A 12396-nucleotide genomic window follows, 5' to 3' on the forward strand; every position below is an offset into this window, starting at 1 on the left:
CCATATGCATTACATATGTGACTGCGTCTGTGAGTGTGGAGCACTGTGTGCGTCTGAGTGCACGCGCGCGCACTCGTGCCTCCCCGGCGGGCGGCGGCGCCCCGCTGCTCTCTGACCCTAGATGAGTCCGCCAGTTTGTCTTGAGTGTGCTCACCTTCAGGGTGAGTGTTCAGACGCCTCTCTGCTTGTGCTGTGTGTCTCTGGGTCCCATTTGTGCCTCTGTGTGGGGTGCAGTCCACTGGCCTGTAGGTGGCTGGCTGCGTATTTTGGCAGCGTTCTGAGCACCTGACCCAGGTTGTGCGGCCTCTGGGGGTGTGTAGTGGTGCGTGTTCTGTGTAACTGGGCTTGAGCACCAAAGTCTGTGGAGCTGGCTTCTTTCTATGGGAACTCAGGAAAATAACTGTGAGGTTTGCAAACATGGTGCCCTCTCTTTGTTGGCAAGAGACTGGAGGGGGGGGGCGCGGAAATCTTCATTTAAAGAACTGAAGTTTTCTAGCCCGAGGTGTACACAGAAATCATATTGAAGTGACCCGAGGCCCCATGTTGGTTTTTTTAGATCAGAAGTTTGGTTGCAAAGGGAGGGGATGATTCCATTTGGGTGAACAACCTAGCCTTTCTATTCCTCCACGGGTTTCTGGAATTTTCAGAAGCCCACAATTACCAGCACCCTGAGGCCAGGAAGGAGAGTGAAATAGAGGTAGGTCAAATCCCATGACACCAAATTCTACTTGATGAAAATCTCAAAACACACACGCGCACACACACATATTTTAAAACCTTGTGTTTACTTATTAAGGGAAATGGTCTGTGCAATACAATTCCAGGGCAATAAAAAGCCTCTAAGGTATTTGGTATAGTTGTTTTCAAAATCTGAATCCAGAATCCAAGTGTTTTCTCTACAGGATATGTATGAATTTATTCCACCCTCTTGTCCCTGTTTGGAAGGGCAGAGTGATTTCTTTGAAACCTCCCTCAACTCCTGCAGACCCCAGATGGAGCTTTTTATATAGTCACGATGTGGAAGGACTCAGTAGATAGGATGCGCTGGGATAATGGAAATTGAGAGAGTTCTCTCAATTTTAGCTAATCTCCCAAGATTAGCGCTGTGATATCTATTACTTTAGTGTTTTGAGGGTTCCCAGAGTGCTTTTCTTCTCATTACCTGCATTTTAGACATAGCATGACTTAATAGAAGAACTAGTCTCCTGGATTACATTTGTCCCATCCTTAGTGACCAAAAAGGATGCTAATGATTTTTCTTGCCAGCTAATTAATTTGCATTGACCTGTCTGTAAGCTTTCACCAGTCCTTTTGCCTGGATTAGGACTGCAGGGCAGATGTTGCAAAGGGGAACATTCTAGATAGAAGGTTGTGTTTCACCTCAGGCACAACTCCAGCAACCCAGGCATCCCTTTGTTCTGCAGATGGGGGTGGAGTGGTTTAAGGCCACTTAGTTTGCTTTGCATGGTTACAGTTTGCTCTGGCTATCCTTGCTGTACTGTATGATGAAGAACATAATTGTACGCCAGATTCTGAAGCTCAAAGAGCAGCAGAGCACTTGAGACCTTGTTATCGTGATAAATGGGTTTCTGGGAAAACTGACGTCACTCTCCAGGTCCCCCTCCCCCAGCCAATGAAGCTCTTGTTTAATGTGTCATTTGTCTCTCTGCTCTCCTTTGTGACTGCAAGAAGTTGTAATTCACCAGGGGAAGATGGAATTAACTCAGGAGACCTTGGCCTTCTGGTTGCAGTTTGTTTCTTCCAGGGAACATGTATCCAGGGGTTGGGAAGAGAAGACTGGAGAATAAACCTGAGTATGCCTGGCTTAAGAGTTCTGTTTAGTGAGCTCTGAGACAAGGCGCCATGCAAGTAGTCCTCTGGTATGTGTGTGTGTGTGTTTGTGTGTTCTTTCCAGAGTCAGTTGAGGGTCACTCTGGCTAGACTAAAACAGGCCCTAGAGTTGTTGGGTAGGGCCCTTATTTGGGCATACATGCAACTTGCAAGTTCAGTTCTCCTGTACATAGTACAATCCCATCCCATTTGAATGGACACTACAAAGATTCTGCATGACAAAGCGATTTCTCTGTTGTGAACACAAGTGTTTATTTGATTGACTGCTAAGTGTCCCACATGATGGCTAGCCCTGGTCAACTATACAAAAAAAAGTAGTGGATAAAGTTATTGGCTTTTAAACTTACAGTCTAGTTGGGGAGACAAATTGTGGGCAAAATAGTTAGGAAACTACAGCAGATTTTTGGGATGTCTCTACCCCCAACCCCTATCTGTGAGGTGGCTTGGCTGCTATTAATATATACACTAGAGGCCCGATGTACAAAATTCGTCACCTCTGCCTACCGGCCTGATGCCCCTAACTGCTCCCCTGCCTGCCAGATCACCCCTAACTGCCTCTGCCTGCCAGCCTGATCACCCCCTAACTGCTCCCCTGCCAGCCTGATCGCCCCCCTGACTGCTCTCCCCTGCCAGCCTGATTGCCACTAACCACCTCTGCCTCAGCCCCCACCACTGTGGCTTTGTCCAGAAGGACATCCGGAAGATGTCTGATCTAATTAGCATATTACCCTTTTATTAGTGTAGATACTCTGAAAGAATGCATGACTTGTTCAAGGTAACCTAGCTGGGCACAGTGCAGGCCCCAGAGGCTGCATTTCCTGGCTCTTGAGCTCTTTCTTTCAGTGTTGCATTTTGAGTTGTAGACTGTAAGTGCTGGCCCATAGAAAGAACCTTGATTCTGGCTTGAAACAATCCAAAATGTGGGAAATGATGCTTTCTACCAGTAGCAGCCAGGTAATGATCTTTCTCCCAATGAAAGAGCTTGCAGGGGCGAACTTTGCCCTAGCTGGGGTTGGCCTGGAACAAGTGCCTTAGGGCAACTGTCTACAGGTGGCTGCACTCTGGGCTTGCTATCAAATGGCACTTCCCCTTGATTCCCCTTGAAGCTCCCTGCCTCAACCATCTCCACCACTTCACACTAAAAATATAAACAGGGGGAGCAAACTCCAATATTCACCCATACCTCTCCTGGGGATATAGCACTGAAAAAAAATTTACATGGTCCCAAATATTCAACTTTTTAAATCTAAGTCAAGAGTATATGCCTGATCATTGTACTATTTCACAAATTTTCTGTATGTTTAAGACTTTTCAAAATAAAAAGTAGGGGGGATTACAGTGCACACCCCTTTCAAAATGCACATGGCCCCTTCCCTCAGGAAATTTACAGTCTGGTAGCAGAGGCAGACACCAGGAAGTATATAATTACCATGTGGTAAGTTCTGTACAGGAGAGCTGCTGTCTGCCATGAGAATCCATTACAAGGGGACCTAATCCAGCAGTGGTGGTGTGTGACAGGAAAGGCTTCCTGAGGGCTTCAACTAGGAAAAGGGTAGGTGTGAAGATGGGTGAGATCTCACTTCTGCTACTGGGCTGGGAACATTTCCTTTGTTAATTCACACACTTTTATTTTCATTCATTTTTTCAATGTGTGTATTTATTGGGCAGCGACTCTGCCAGGCCCTGTGCCAGGTGCTGGGATCTAGTGTGGCCAAGGCAAATAGGATGCTGCTCTCTCCAAGCTTCCAGATGAGAGGCAGGAATAAGCCCGTTTCCTTTTCCTATTCTGAATCCCGGAAATGTGTGTTAGCGGTGTTCTTACTCCAAAACTGCATTAGAGCTGAGCGATTTGTCTATAAAGTACAATGAGATTTTGACCTGCTGTCATGTGCATAGCATTTACATTGTGTAGTTTCTGCTGCAAAGTTTTCATTAGCCAGAGCAAAAGTTATTAGGAAGCTAAGTACTCTGGAAAAAGGTATTCTAGAGTGAAATAGGACTGATTTCTGGACTTGCCTGGCCTCCTGGATTATCAGAGCTGGGGTTCCGTGTTAGCATGAACAATGGAGAAGGGTATCTACTGCATGAACATTAAAACTGCACTCAAGAAAGAAAGAGAGAAAAGCAAAGCAAACGAATACCATGGATAAGTGTAACGTATTATTGTCCTCTTCATTTTATGGGTACATGGAGATCAAGGACTTAAGTCCAAAGTGTTATTGCTAGTCAGTGGATAAAACAACGAAACACCTACCAGATGACACAGATTCATTAAAAACAAACAAACAAACAACCTCTGGTCTTTTCATGATGTTTCTAAGAAATAAAAATCCTGCCATGTCCTCTCTTCTCCCTCTTTCACTGCACCTGCCCCCCTCCCCCAGCACACTCTTGGAGGTCAGAGGAGAATATACGTGGGTGCTTTGAAGACTCTTGATGTTAAAACGATTCTTAGCTTAAATCCAGATAGCACAGTCATGGATTTTTCTTCTTTTTTTCTCCCATCTTGCTTTAAATAAAAATCTTGGAGCCACCAGCTATGTAATGATGGATTATTTTAAGTAACAACTGGAGGGGGGCAGAATAAATTAGAAACACAGACCCTTCCTCCTCGGTTTGGCAGGAGGAGGCTTCTGCTGCCGCGATTTGGGATTTGAAACCGTGGGTTTCTCTGTTGCCTGCACAGAGGAAGGAGGCCACATGCTCATGAGGGTGAGACATAATGTTATCCTCTCCTTCAGTATCTTCTCATTAGAGGCAGCCATCTGCTGAATTATGCAGCATGCTCTCAGCTGGCCCCGGAGTTGGGTTGGGTCATCCGTTCCACTCACTTAAAGGTGACTGGGGAAAAGATTTGCAGGCCTTCTCAAGGACAGGGCTCAGGGCTCAGGTTTCTCCTGCCAGGGCCCTCTCTGACCCCTAACGAAGACGAAGACGCTGGGGTAACAGGACAGAACTCCGCTTTCTGGGCCCTTGATGGCCCTTGATGAGGTGTGAGGTAAGCCTTGAGTTTCCTTTCACAGCAGAGGCCCCTTAGCTCTGAGCACTGGCGCTGAGGCAGGAACTAGGTTTTTTCAGATCCCCTTTAAACGAGACCAGATGGAGGCAGAGGCCAATTCAGGCTCCCCAGAGGACAGTTGGGCATTCATCCAGAGGCCTGTGAGTAAACCTTTTTAAAAAAAAAAAAAAGATCAGAGATAACAATATCCAGAACACCTAGAAAACTCTGTTTAAATAGCCAAGCTTGAAGGGAATCTGTCTGGTATTTGTGGGAAAGTTGATGCACTCTGAGCAAAGGGTCGTCCCTGTACTGATGGAGATATTTTACTTAAGAATTTGGCTTGTGAGTTAGGTAGCCCTGGGATTCTTTTTTTAAAATATATTTTATTGATTTTTTAAAAAATATATTTTATTGATTTTTTACAGAGAGGAAGGGAGAGAGATAGAGAGTTAGAAACATCGATCAGCTGCCTCCTGCACATCTCCTACTGGGGATGTGCCCGCAACCCAGGTACATGCCCTTGACCGGAATCGAACCTGGGACCTTTCAGTCCGAAAGCTGACGCTCTATCCACTGAGCCAAACCGGTTTCGGCTTTTATTGATTTTTTATAGAGAGGAAGGGAGAGAGTTAGAGAGTTAGAAACGTCGATCAGCTGCCTCCTGCACCACAACCAAGGTACATGCCGGTGACCCAAATCAAACCTGGGACCCTTCAGTCTGCAGGCCGACGCTCTATCCACTGAGCCAAACCGGTTAGGGCAGCCCTGGGATTCTTGAGTAGAGCTAGGTGGTTGGCCAGGCTTAGGCTTAAGTCAGAGTCAGAAGGGAGGGAAATGGGAGAAGGCAAAAGAGGAGCAAAAGGCCCTCCATGACATCCACGGTCTCCGTTGCCTTCCATGGGCCATAGTCACCTTGGTGAGCCCATTGGCTTTGAGGTCGTGTTCTGTGACACTTCTCCCTGCTACTAAGCATCAAGCCACAAACCCAATGTCCCGGAATTTTAGCAGCATGAAAATCTATATCTGCCTTTTGAGGCAGTTTTTCCATTGGAGAGTGGCAGTCCGCTTGACAGGGTCCTGGATCCTAGCAGCACTTTCTGCCACTAAATCACTCTGACTTGAGACAAGTCATTTCCTCTCTCTGAGTCTCTGTTTCCCCTTTTGTAAACTGAGTGGGTTGGAATAGGTGATTTTTAAGGGCGTTTCCAGCTCAACTATTGTATGGTTCTTTATGTTTCCTTGTTCTCCAGCTTAATTTTGTTAGGTCCTTGCCTGCTTCTGTTTCTGAATGAGGTGGCAGTATGTTACTCCACCCCTTCCTTGCTTAGACTCCTTGAGCTGGGTGGGGAGAGTTGGAGAGAAGGCAAGTCTGGGCTTTTAGTTCAGCAGGGTCCTTATAAGTGGACTAGAAACAACCCTTCAGATATTGTCTGTCCATGTATGTGTATATAGCCTTTGTCTTCCTATAAAGATACATGACAGCTGAATTTTTGTCTATTGAGTCCCATTTTAAATGCACAAGGAAAGCTGGCTCTTTAATAGAATCCTGCTGTGAATCCTTTTATAGAATGAAAAGCCACTCAGGAATTGATCCGGTGAATTAAAATCCAGAGTTTCATCTACTGGATTTGCCAAAAAACGGGTCTTCTCCCTGCTTGGTGAGAATGGTCTCCTTTGTGCATCCCCTGGGTCCCCTAAGCTGTTCCCCACTGAAGGGCATTTCTGGGGCCCCTAAGGGGTTGCTGCCAGCTCTTGCAGCTTTATTTCTCCTTGGCAAAGCCCCCAAATTGCTCTCTCCCAGTTCAGGGCATTGCTACTACTACTGTCAGTTTTCTCTTAGCCTGGCTTAATCAGCATGAGGGAAATCCTGACATTTGATGTGTGAGGCACATTAGAGTTTTGTTTTTTTTTAACCTCTGTGAACTTATCAGTGTTTTTGTGGTTCTTATGGCTGATAATACAGTGGCATCCTCACCCTTGACAATAGTGGAGGCAGCAGATAGGGTTGTCACCTACTTGATTGTTTCAAGACTTTCTGCTACATGTTTCAGGATATGTGATTTTACTTCCGGTTTGCATGAATATCCTATATAATAAAAGCCTAATATGCAAATCAACTGAACGGTGGAACAACTGGTTGTTATGATGTGCACTGATCACCAGGGGGCAGACGCTCAATGCAGAAGCTGCCCCCTGGTGGTCAGTGAGCTCCCACAGGGGAAGTGCCACTCAGCCAGAAGCTGGGCTCACACCTGGTGAGCCCAGTGGTGGTGGCGGGAGCCTCTCCCGCCTCTGCTGCTGGCGGGCGGTGAGGAGCGAGGGGTTCTGGACTGCGAGAGGGATCAGGCCCAAGCCTGCAGGCAGACATCCCCTGAGGGGTCCCAGACTGTGAGAGGGGGCAGGCCAGGCTGAGGAACACCCCCCGCCCCCCAGTGCATGAATCCTGTGCACTGGGCCTCTAGTTTATAATAATAAGTTACAGTGTATAATAATGTTATGTATATAATAATAGTAGTAGGTTTTTTGTATTAATGGTAAAATGTTTAATATTATAGTAAAACTGCCTGAAAGTGGAATACTCACCTGAATTTTCTGATTATCTGTATTTAAAGCACCTTTTTGGTTGTAGTTGAAGATTTTGCTATAATATCCGAGGCCACTTTTCTGCATAGGAAAGTATCATCATAGAACTTAAAAAAAAACATTTTAATTCTGATTATAAAAGTAAAATATTCCTATCGCAGAAAATTTGGAAAACACAGAAAAGCAATAATACCTATAGCCCCTCCACTCAAAGTAACCATTGTTAGCATCTTATTGTATTCTTTGAAGCTTTTAAAAATGCATATATACTTTCCCCCCATGATTCGGATAATCCTGTATATACAGTGTTGGTGTGTTGTTTTTTGCCTGACAGAATTTGGTAATCATTTTCCCATGTCATTAAATATTCTTAGAAAATATTTTAATCCGCTGCTTCATATCCCATTGCACATCATTGAATTATTCACTGATTTTGATTGTTCTAGAGATTTACAGGGTCTAACAGAGATTGGTCTTCAGGGCTGGGAATGGAGATGGAGAAAAGGAAGGTGTGAGAGAGGCCCACCAGTAATGACACGTGGGGAGAATCTTATTTCAGTGTTTCTGTCCTTTCCTAACATCTACATGCAAAGGCTAGAGGGAAAGCCCAGTCATCAGCAATGACCTCCAAACTTTTGGCTTTGGTCTCATCCTTCAGAATGGCAGCTACTAACTTTGGCACCACAGTTGTTTTTTAAAAATATGCTTTTTATTGCTTTTTAGAGAGAGGAAGGGAGAGGAATAGAGAGAGAGAAACATTGATGAGATGAGAGAGAAACATCATCGATTGGTTGCTTCCTGTACCTCCCCTACTGGCTATCAAGCCCGAAACCCAGGCATGTGCCCTGACCAGGAATCGGAGGAGGGGCAGGTGATTGAGGGGCATGGGGTTTGCCCACTAAGGTGCTTATGGGACTCTAAAAAAGTCTTTATTGATTTCAGAGAGGAAGGGAGAGGGAGAGAGAGATAGAAGCATCAATGATGAGAGAGAATCATTGATTGGCTGCCTCCTGCATGTCCCCTACTGGGAATCCAGCCTGCAACCCAGGCACGTGCCCTGACTGGGAATGGAACCTTGACCTTCTGGTTCAGAGGTCGACACTCAACCACAGAGCCACCGCAGCCAGGCTGGGACTCTTTATTTGCAGAATAACAGCAGTGGGAGAAAGATGCACAACTGGAACCACTATAAGTCATTCTTCATAACATCAACCTTCGACTACTCAATTAAAAAACGAAATTGGCCCTAACCGGTTTGGCTCAATGGATAGAGCATCGGTCTGCGGACTGAAGGGTCCCGGGTTCGATTCCGGTCAAGGGCATGTACCTTGGTTGTGGGCACATCCCCAGTGGGGGGTGTGCAGGAGGCAGCTGATCCATGTTTCTCTCTCATCGATGTTTCTAACTCTCTATCCCTCTTCCTTCCTCTCTGTAAAAAAAAAATCAATAAAATATATTAAAAAAAACACAAAAAAACAAAACCGAAATTGGTGTGTCCTCAGGGGAGGAGGCGGAAGAGAAAGAGAGCGGTGTTTCTGCCTATGACATGAAATGTGGTATAACGGATTTCAAAACCACAAGTGACTTCAGATGAGGAGAAAACAGGAAATGTAATTGGGGAGGGGAGTGGGGCTCTCCCAGTTCTCAGGAGCGCTCTTTCATTTTGCCTTCCTTTTAGCTCCTCTCAGATTCTGCCTCTTAATTGCTCTTGCTGCAAAACTGAGCAAGACCTCTCTTTCTTTGTATTAAAGCTGTTTTTATTTTTATTTATTTAAAAAATATATTTTATTGATTTTTTTACAGAGAGGAAGGGAGAGGGATAGAGAGTTAGAAACATCCATGAGAGAGAAACATCGATCAGCTGCCTCCTGCACACCCCCTACTGGGGGTGTGCCCACAACCAAGGTACCTGCCCTTGACCAGAATCGAACCTGGGACCCTTCAGTCCACAGGCCGACGCTCTATCCACTGAGCCAAATCGGTTAGGGCAAAGATGTTTTTACATAGATAGTGTGTGAATACATTTCAAGCTGTAACAGAATCAAACAATACGGAAGCATACTGACTACCCCCTGAGTAAGCCCTTGTTTCCATTCCCCTCCCCTGAGGTAGCCACAGTACTTGGTTTGGTGGATTCTTTCCAGCCCCCTTTCTATGCACTCATGTACATTTATGTGCAAATGCACATATACAGGGCTCTTTTGCATATATGGGCTTATACTGTGCTTATTGTTCTAGAACTTCTTTTATCTACTTTATAATATATCTTGGGGATATTCACATCAGGACCTATAGACCAACCAAATTCTTTTTTTTTTTTTAAATATATTTTATTGATTTTTTACAGAGAGGAAGGGAGAGAGATAGTTAGAAACATCGATGAGAGAGAAACATCGATCAGCTGCCTCCTGCACATCTCCCACTGGGGATGTGCCCGCAACCCAGGTACATGCCCTTGACCGGAATCGAACCTGGGACCTTTCAGTCCGCAGGCCGACGCTCTATCCACTGAGCCAAACCGGTTTCGGCCCAACCAAATTCTTAATGGCTGCAGAATATTCCAGAATAGGCCTGTACCAGAATTTAGTTAAATATTTTCCTATTATAGGACACTTACGTTTTTTCTAATTTTTCAGTATTATGAACAGTATAGTAATGAATTTCCTTATAGTACATGGATCTTTGTACAGATGTATGAGTTTCTGTAGAATAGATTCCAAGGGGAGGTTGCAGGGTTAGTGGAGATGGGCCATTTAACATTTTGGTTACTATTGCCTTTCTAGCATCTCAGTTCAAACCTTGAATATGGTGCCACCTGCTACTCAAGATGATAACTTGAAGTTTTAGTGTCAGACATGCTGGGCCAAGTTGCTAGTTCCATCTCCTCTTGTGAACATTATATTCCGGGGAACGTTCAATTGTAATTGCAATCAAAGTAATGAGGACCTCCACTAATCAGGCCACCTTATGGAGAAAGAGGAAAGAGATAATATATTAGAGGTTTTAGGGAGGGAGCTCGGAAGAAACTTCCAGGGGCTGGTCAGGGATCAGTGTACATTCAGTCCAGTGTCCTGTCCTTTTTACCTTTGCATATTTAGCTCTGAACAATGAGGATTGGTATTCATAATGATGACCTTTACATTTTATAAAAGTCACCAAAGCAAGAGTGAATGATGCTTGCTAGATAAGAGTTCCTAAAGCACGAACTATATATACACAAATACTACATTTTTGAAGTTTTCTCAATTACAGGCATTGAGACAAAAAGTTTGCGGCTCAAGAAAAACCTCCACATTAACCTTCCAGTTAATTTAGGTATATTGGACAGTGGGTAAAAAGATACAGAAGAAACAAGGATTCTAAACATCACCAGTGACCTTCACCAAGTCCAGATCAACAGTTATTCCTCTGTAATTCTTTCTGACTTCAACCTTGGCCTCCGGTGATAGAAAACTATTGGGTCATCTCTTACCCGATCAATTCCTCTTCTTGGCAGAATCCTCTTCAATTTCCCATTCCTTACTTGTGGGCATTCCCTATATTCAATCTTTAGCTCTTTTCTCCCTGTACTATCTCTTGGCGAACACACCAGTTTCATACCTTTCACTTCTAAATTTATATCCCAGTCCTGACTTCTCCTGGGGCCTACAATCCCATGTTACTAAGTACTTATTGAATTTCTTCTTCTGGTATCTCTCATAAAATCAAAACTATCTTATTTTCCTTAACATATAAAATGCTTTCACAAATTCAGAAGAGAAAGACAAACACCTATTATTTAAAAACTGGGCAAAGACATGCACAGGCAACTCACATGTAGGTATGCATGTGCACAATATACATATATAGTTGAACAATACAAATAATGGTTAAATGCAAATTAAATGACTTGATGCCATTTTTCAGTGATGCAATTCACAATAGCTAAAAAGCCTCAGAAACTCAGTGTTGGTCTATGTATGGGTAAACAGACACTCTTGTATATTGGTGGTGGAAGTAGACATTTGTACTATTCTCTGTTGAGTGATTTTCAGTGTGTACCACAGTCTTTCAAATGTGTGAGTCCTTGGGCCCAGTGGGCTTCAATTCTAGGAATAATCAGAGATATGTTATTCTGTAAGAACAAGAATTGTTGTTTACTAGTATGTTGTTGAAAACTTGGAAGCCTGCTAAATGTCTAGCAGTGGAAGATTGGTTAATAAAATCTGTAGAGTCCTACAGTGGAATGCTATGTGACCAATAAAAGTAAAGTTTTAGAAGTATACTTAATATTATGTGGTTGTCTGGCCACTATGCTGTACACCTGAAACTGATATAAAATAATGTTGAATGTCAACTGTAATAGAAAAATAAAATTAAAAAAGAAGTATACTTAATTACCCAAGAAAACATCCACACTATATTGAATATCAGGTTATTAAGTTAGTTTATGAAAAGGATTATACAAAATTATCCCTATTTTGTAAAACAAACAACAACAACAACAAAACCCCACACCATATACAAACTGGAGGGAAATACGTGTAAATATTAACAGTGAGTATTTCTGGAGAGTGATATAGGTGATTGTGCTTTTCTCCTTTATAATTTCCCATGTTCTAAAATATCTACAATGAACATTGATTACTTTTATAAAATAAAAAACCTGATCAATGTGATGTCTTTTAGTAGTAGCTTATTTAAAACCAGATTCCTGGCTTCCCTCTTTCTGGCCATGGTCCAAAGGGGTGAATGTTGAACAATGTCATCGATCCAAGCTTCCAGGCTCAGAATACTGCAGCCTTAGAGCTTTGATTGCTCCTCACTCCCTCTGCCCACTCATTGAGTCTCATCCCTTTAGGACATCTCTCAAATTTGTTCTTCCCTCCTGAGTCTCAAGTTAGATCAGTTCATTTCAGCAAGCATTTATTGTCTCAGTGCCAGTTCAACATTATTGGAGTTATCTGCTAATACGTCTCCTC

General features: G+C 43.7%; 1 protein-coding gene across 5 annotated transcripts in view; it reads left to right on the plus strand.

Moving 5' to 3' along the window:
• The window catches only part of SEPT6 (septin 6), a 74165-nt gene that overhangs the window by 1097 nt on the left and 60672 nt on the right, over window positions 1-12396 (plus strand). The window lies entirely within an intron of this gene.

Source organism: Myotis brandtii, unplaced genomic scaffold (assembly GCF_000412655.1).
Source record: "Myotis brandtii unplaced genomic scaffold, ASM41265v1 scaffold126, whole genome shotgun sequence".
Taxonomy (NCBI): Eukaryota; Metazoa; Chordata; class Mammalia; order Chiroptera; family Vespertilionidae; genus Myotis; species Myotis brandtii.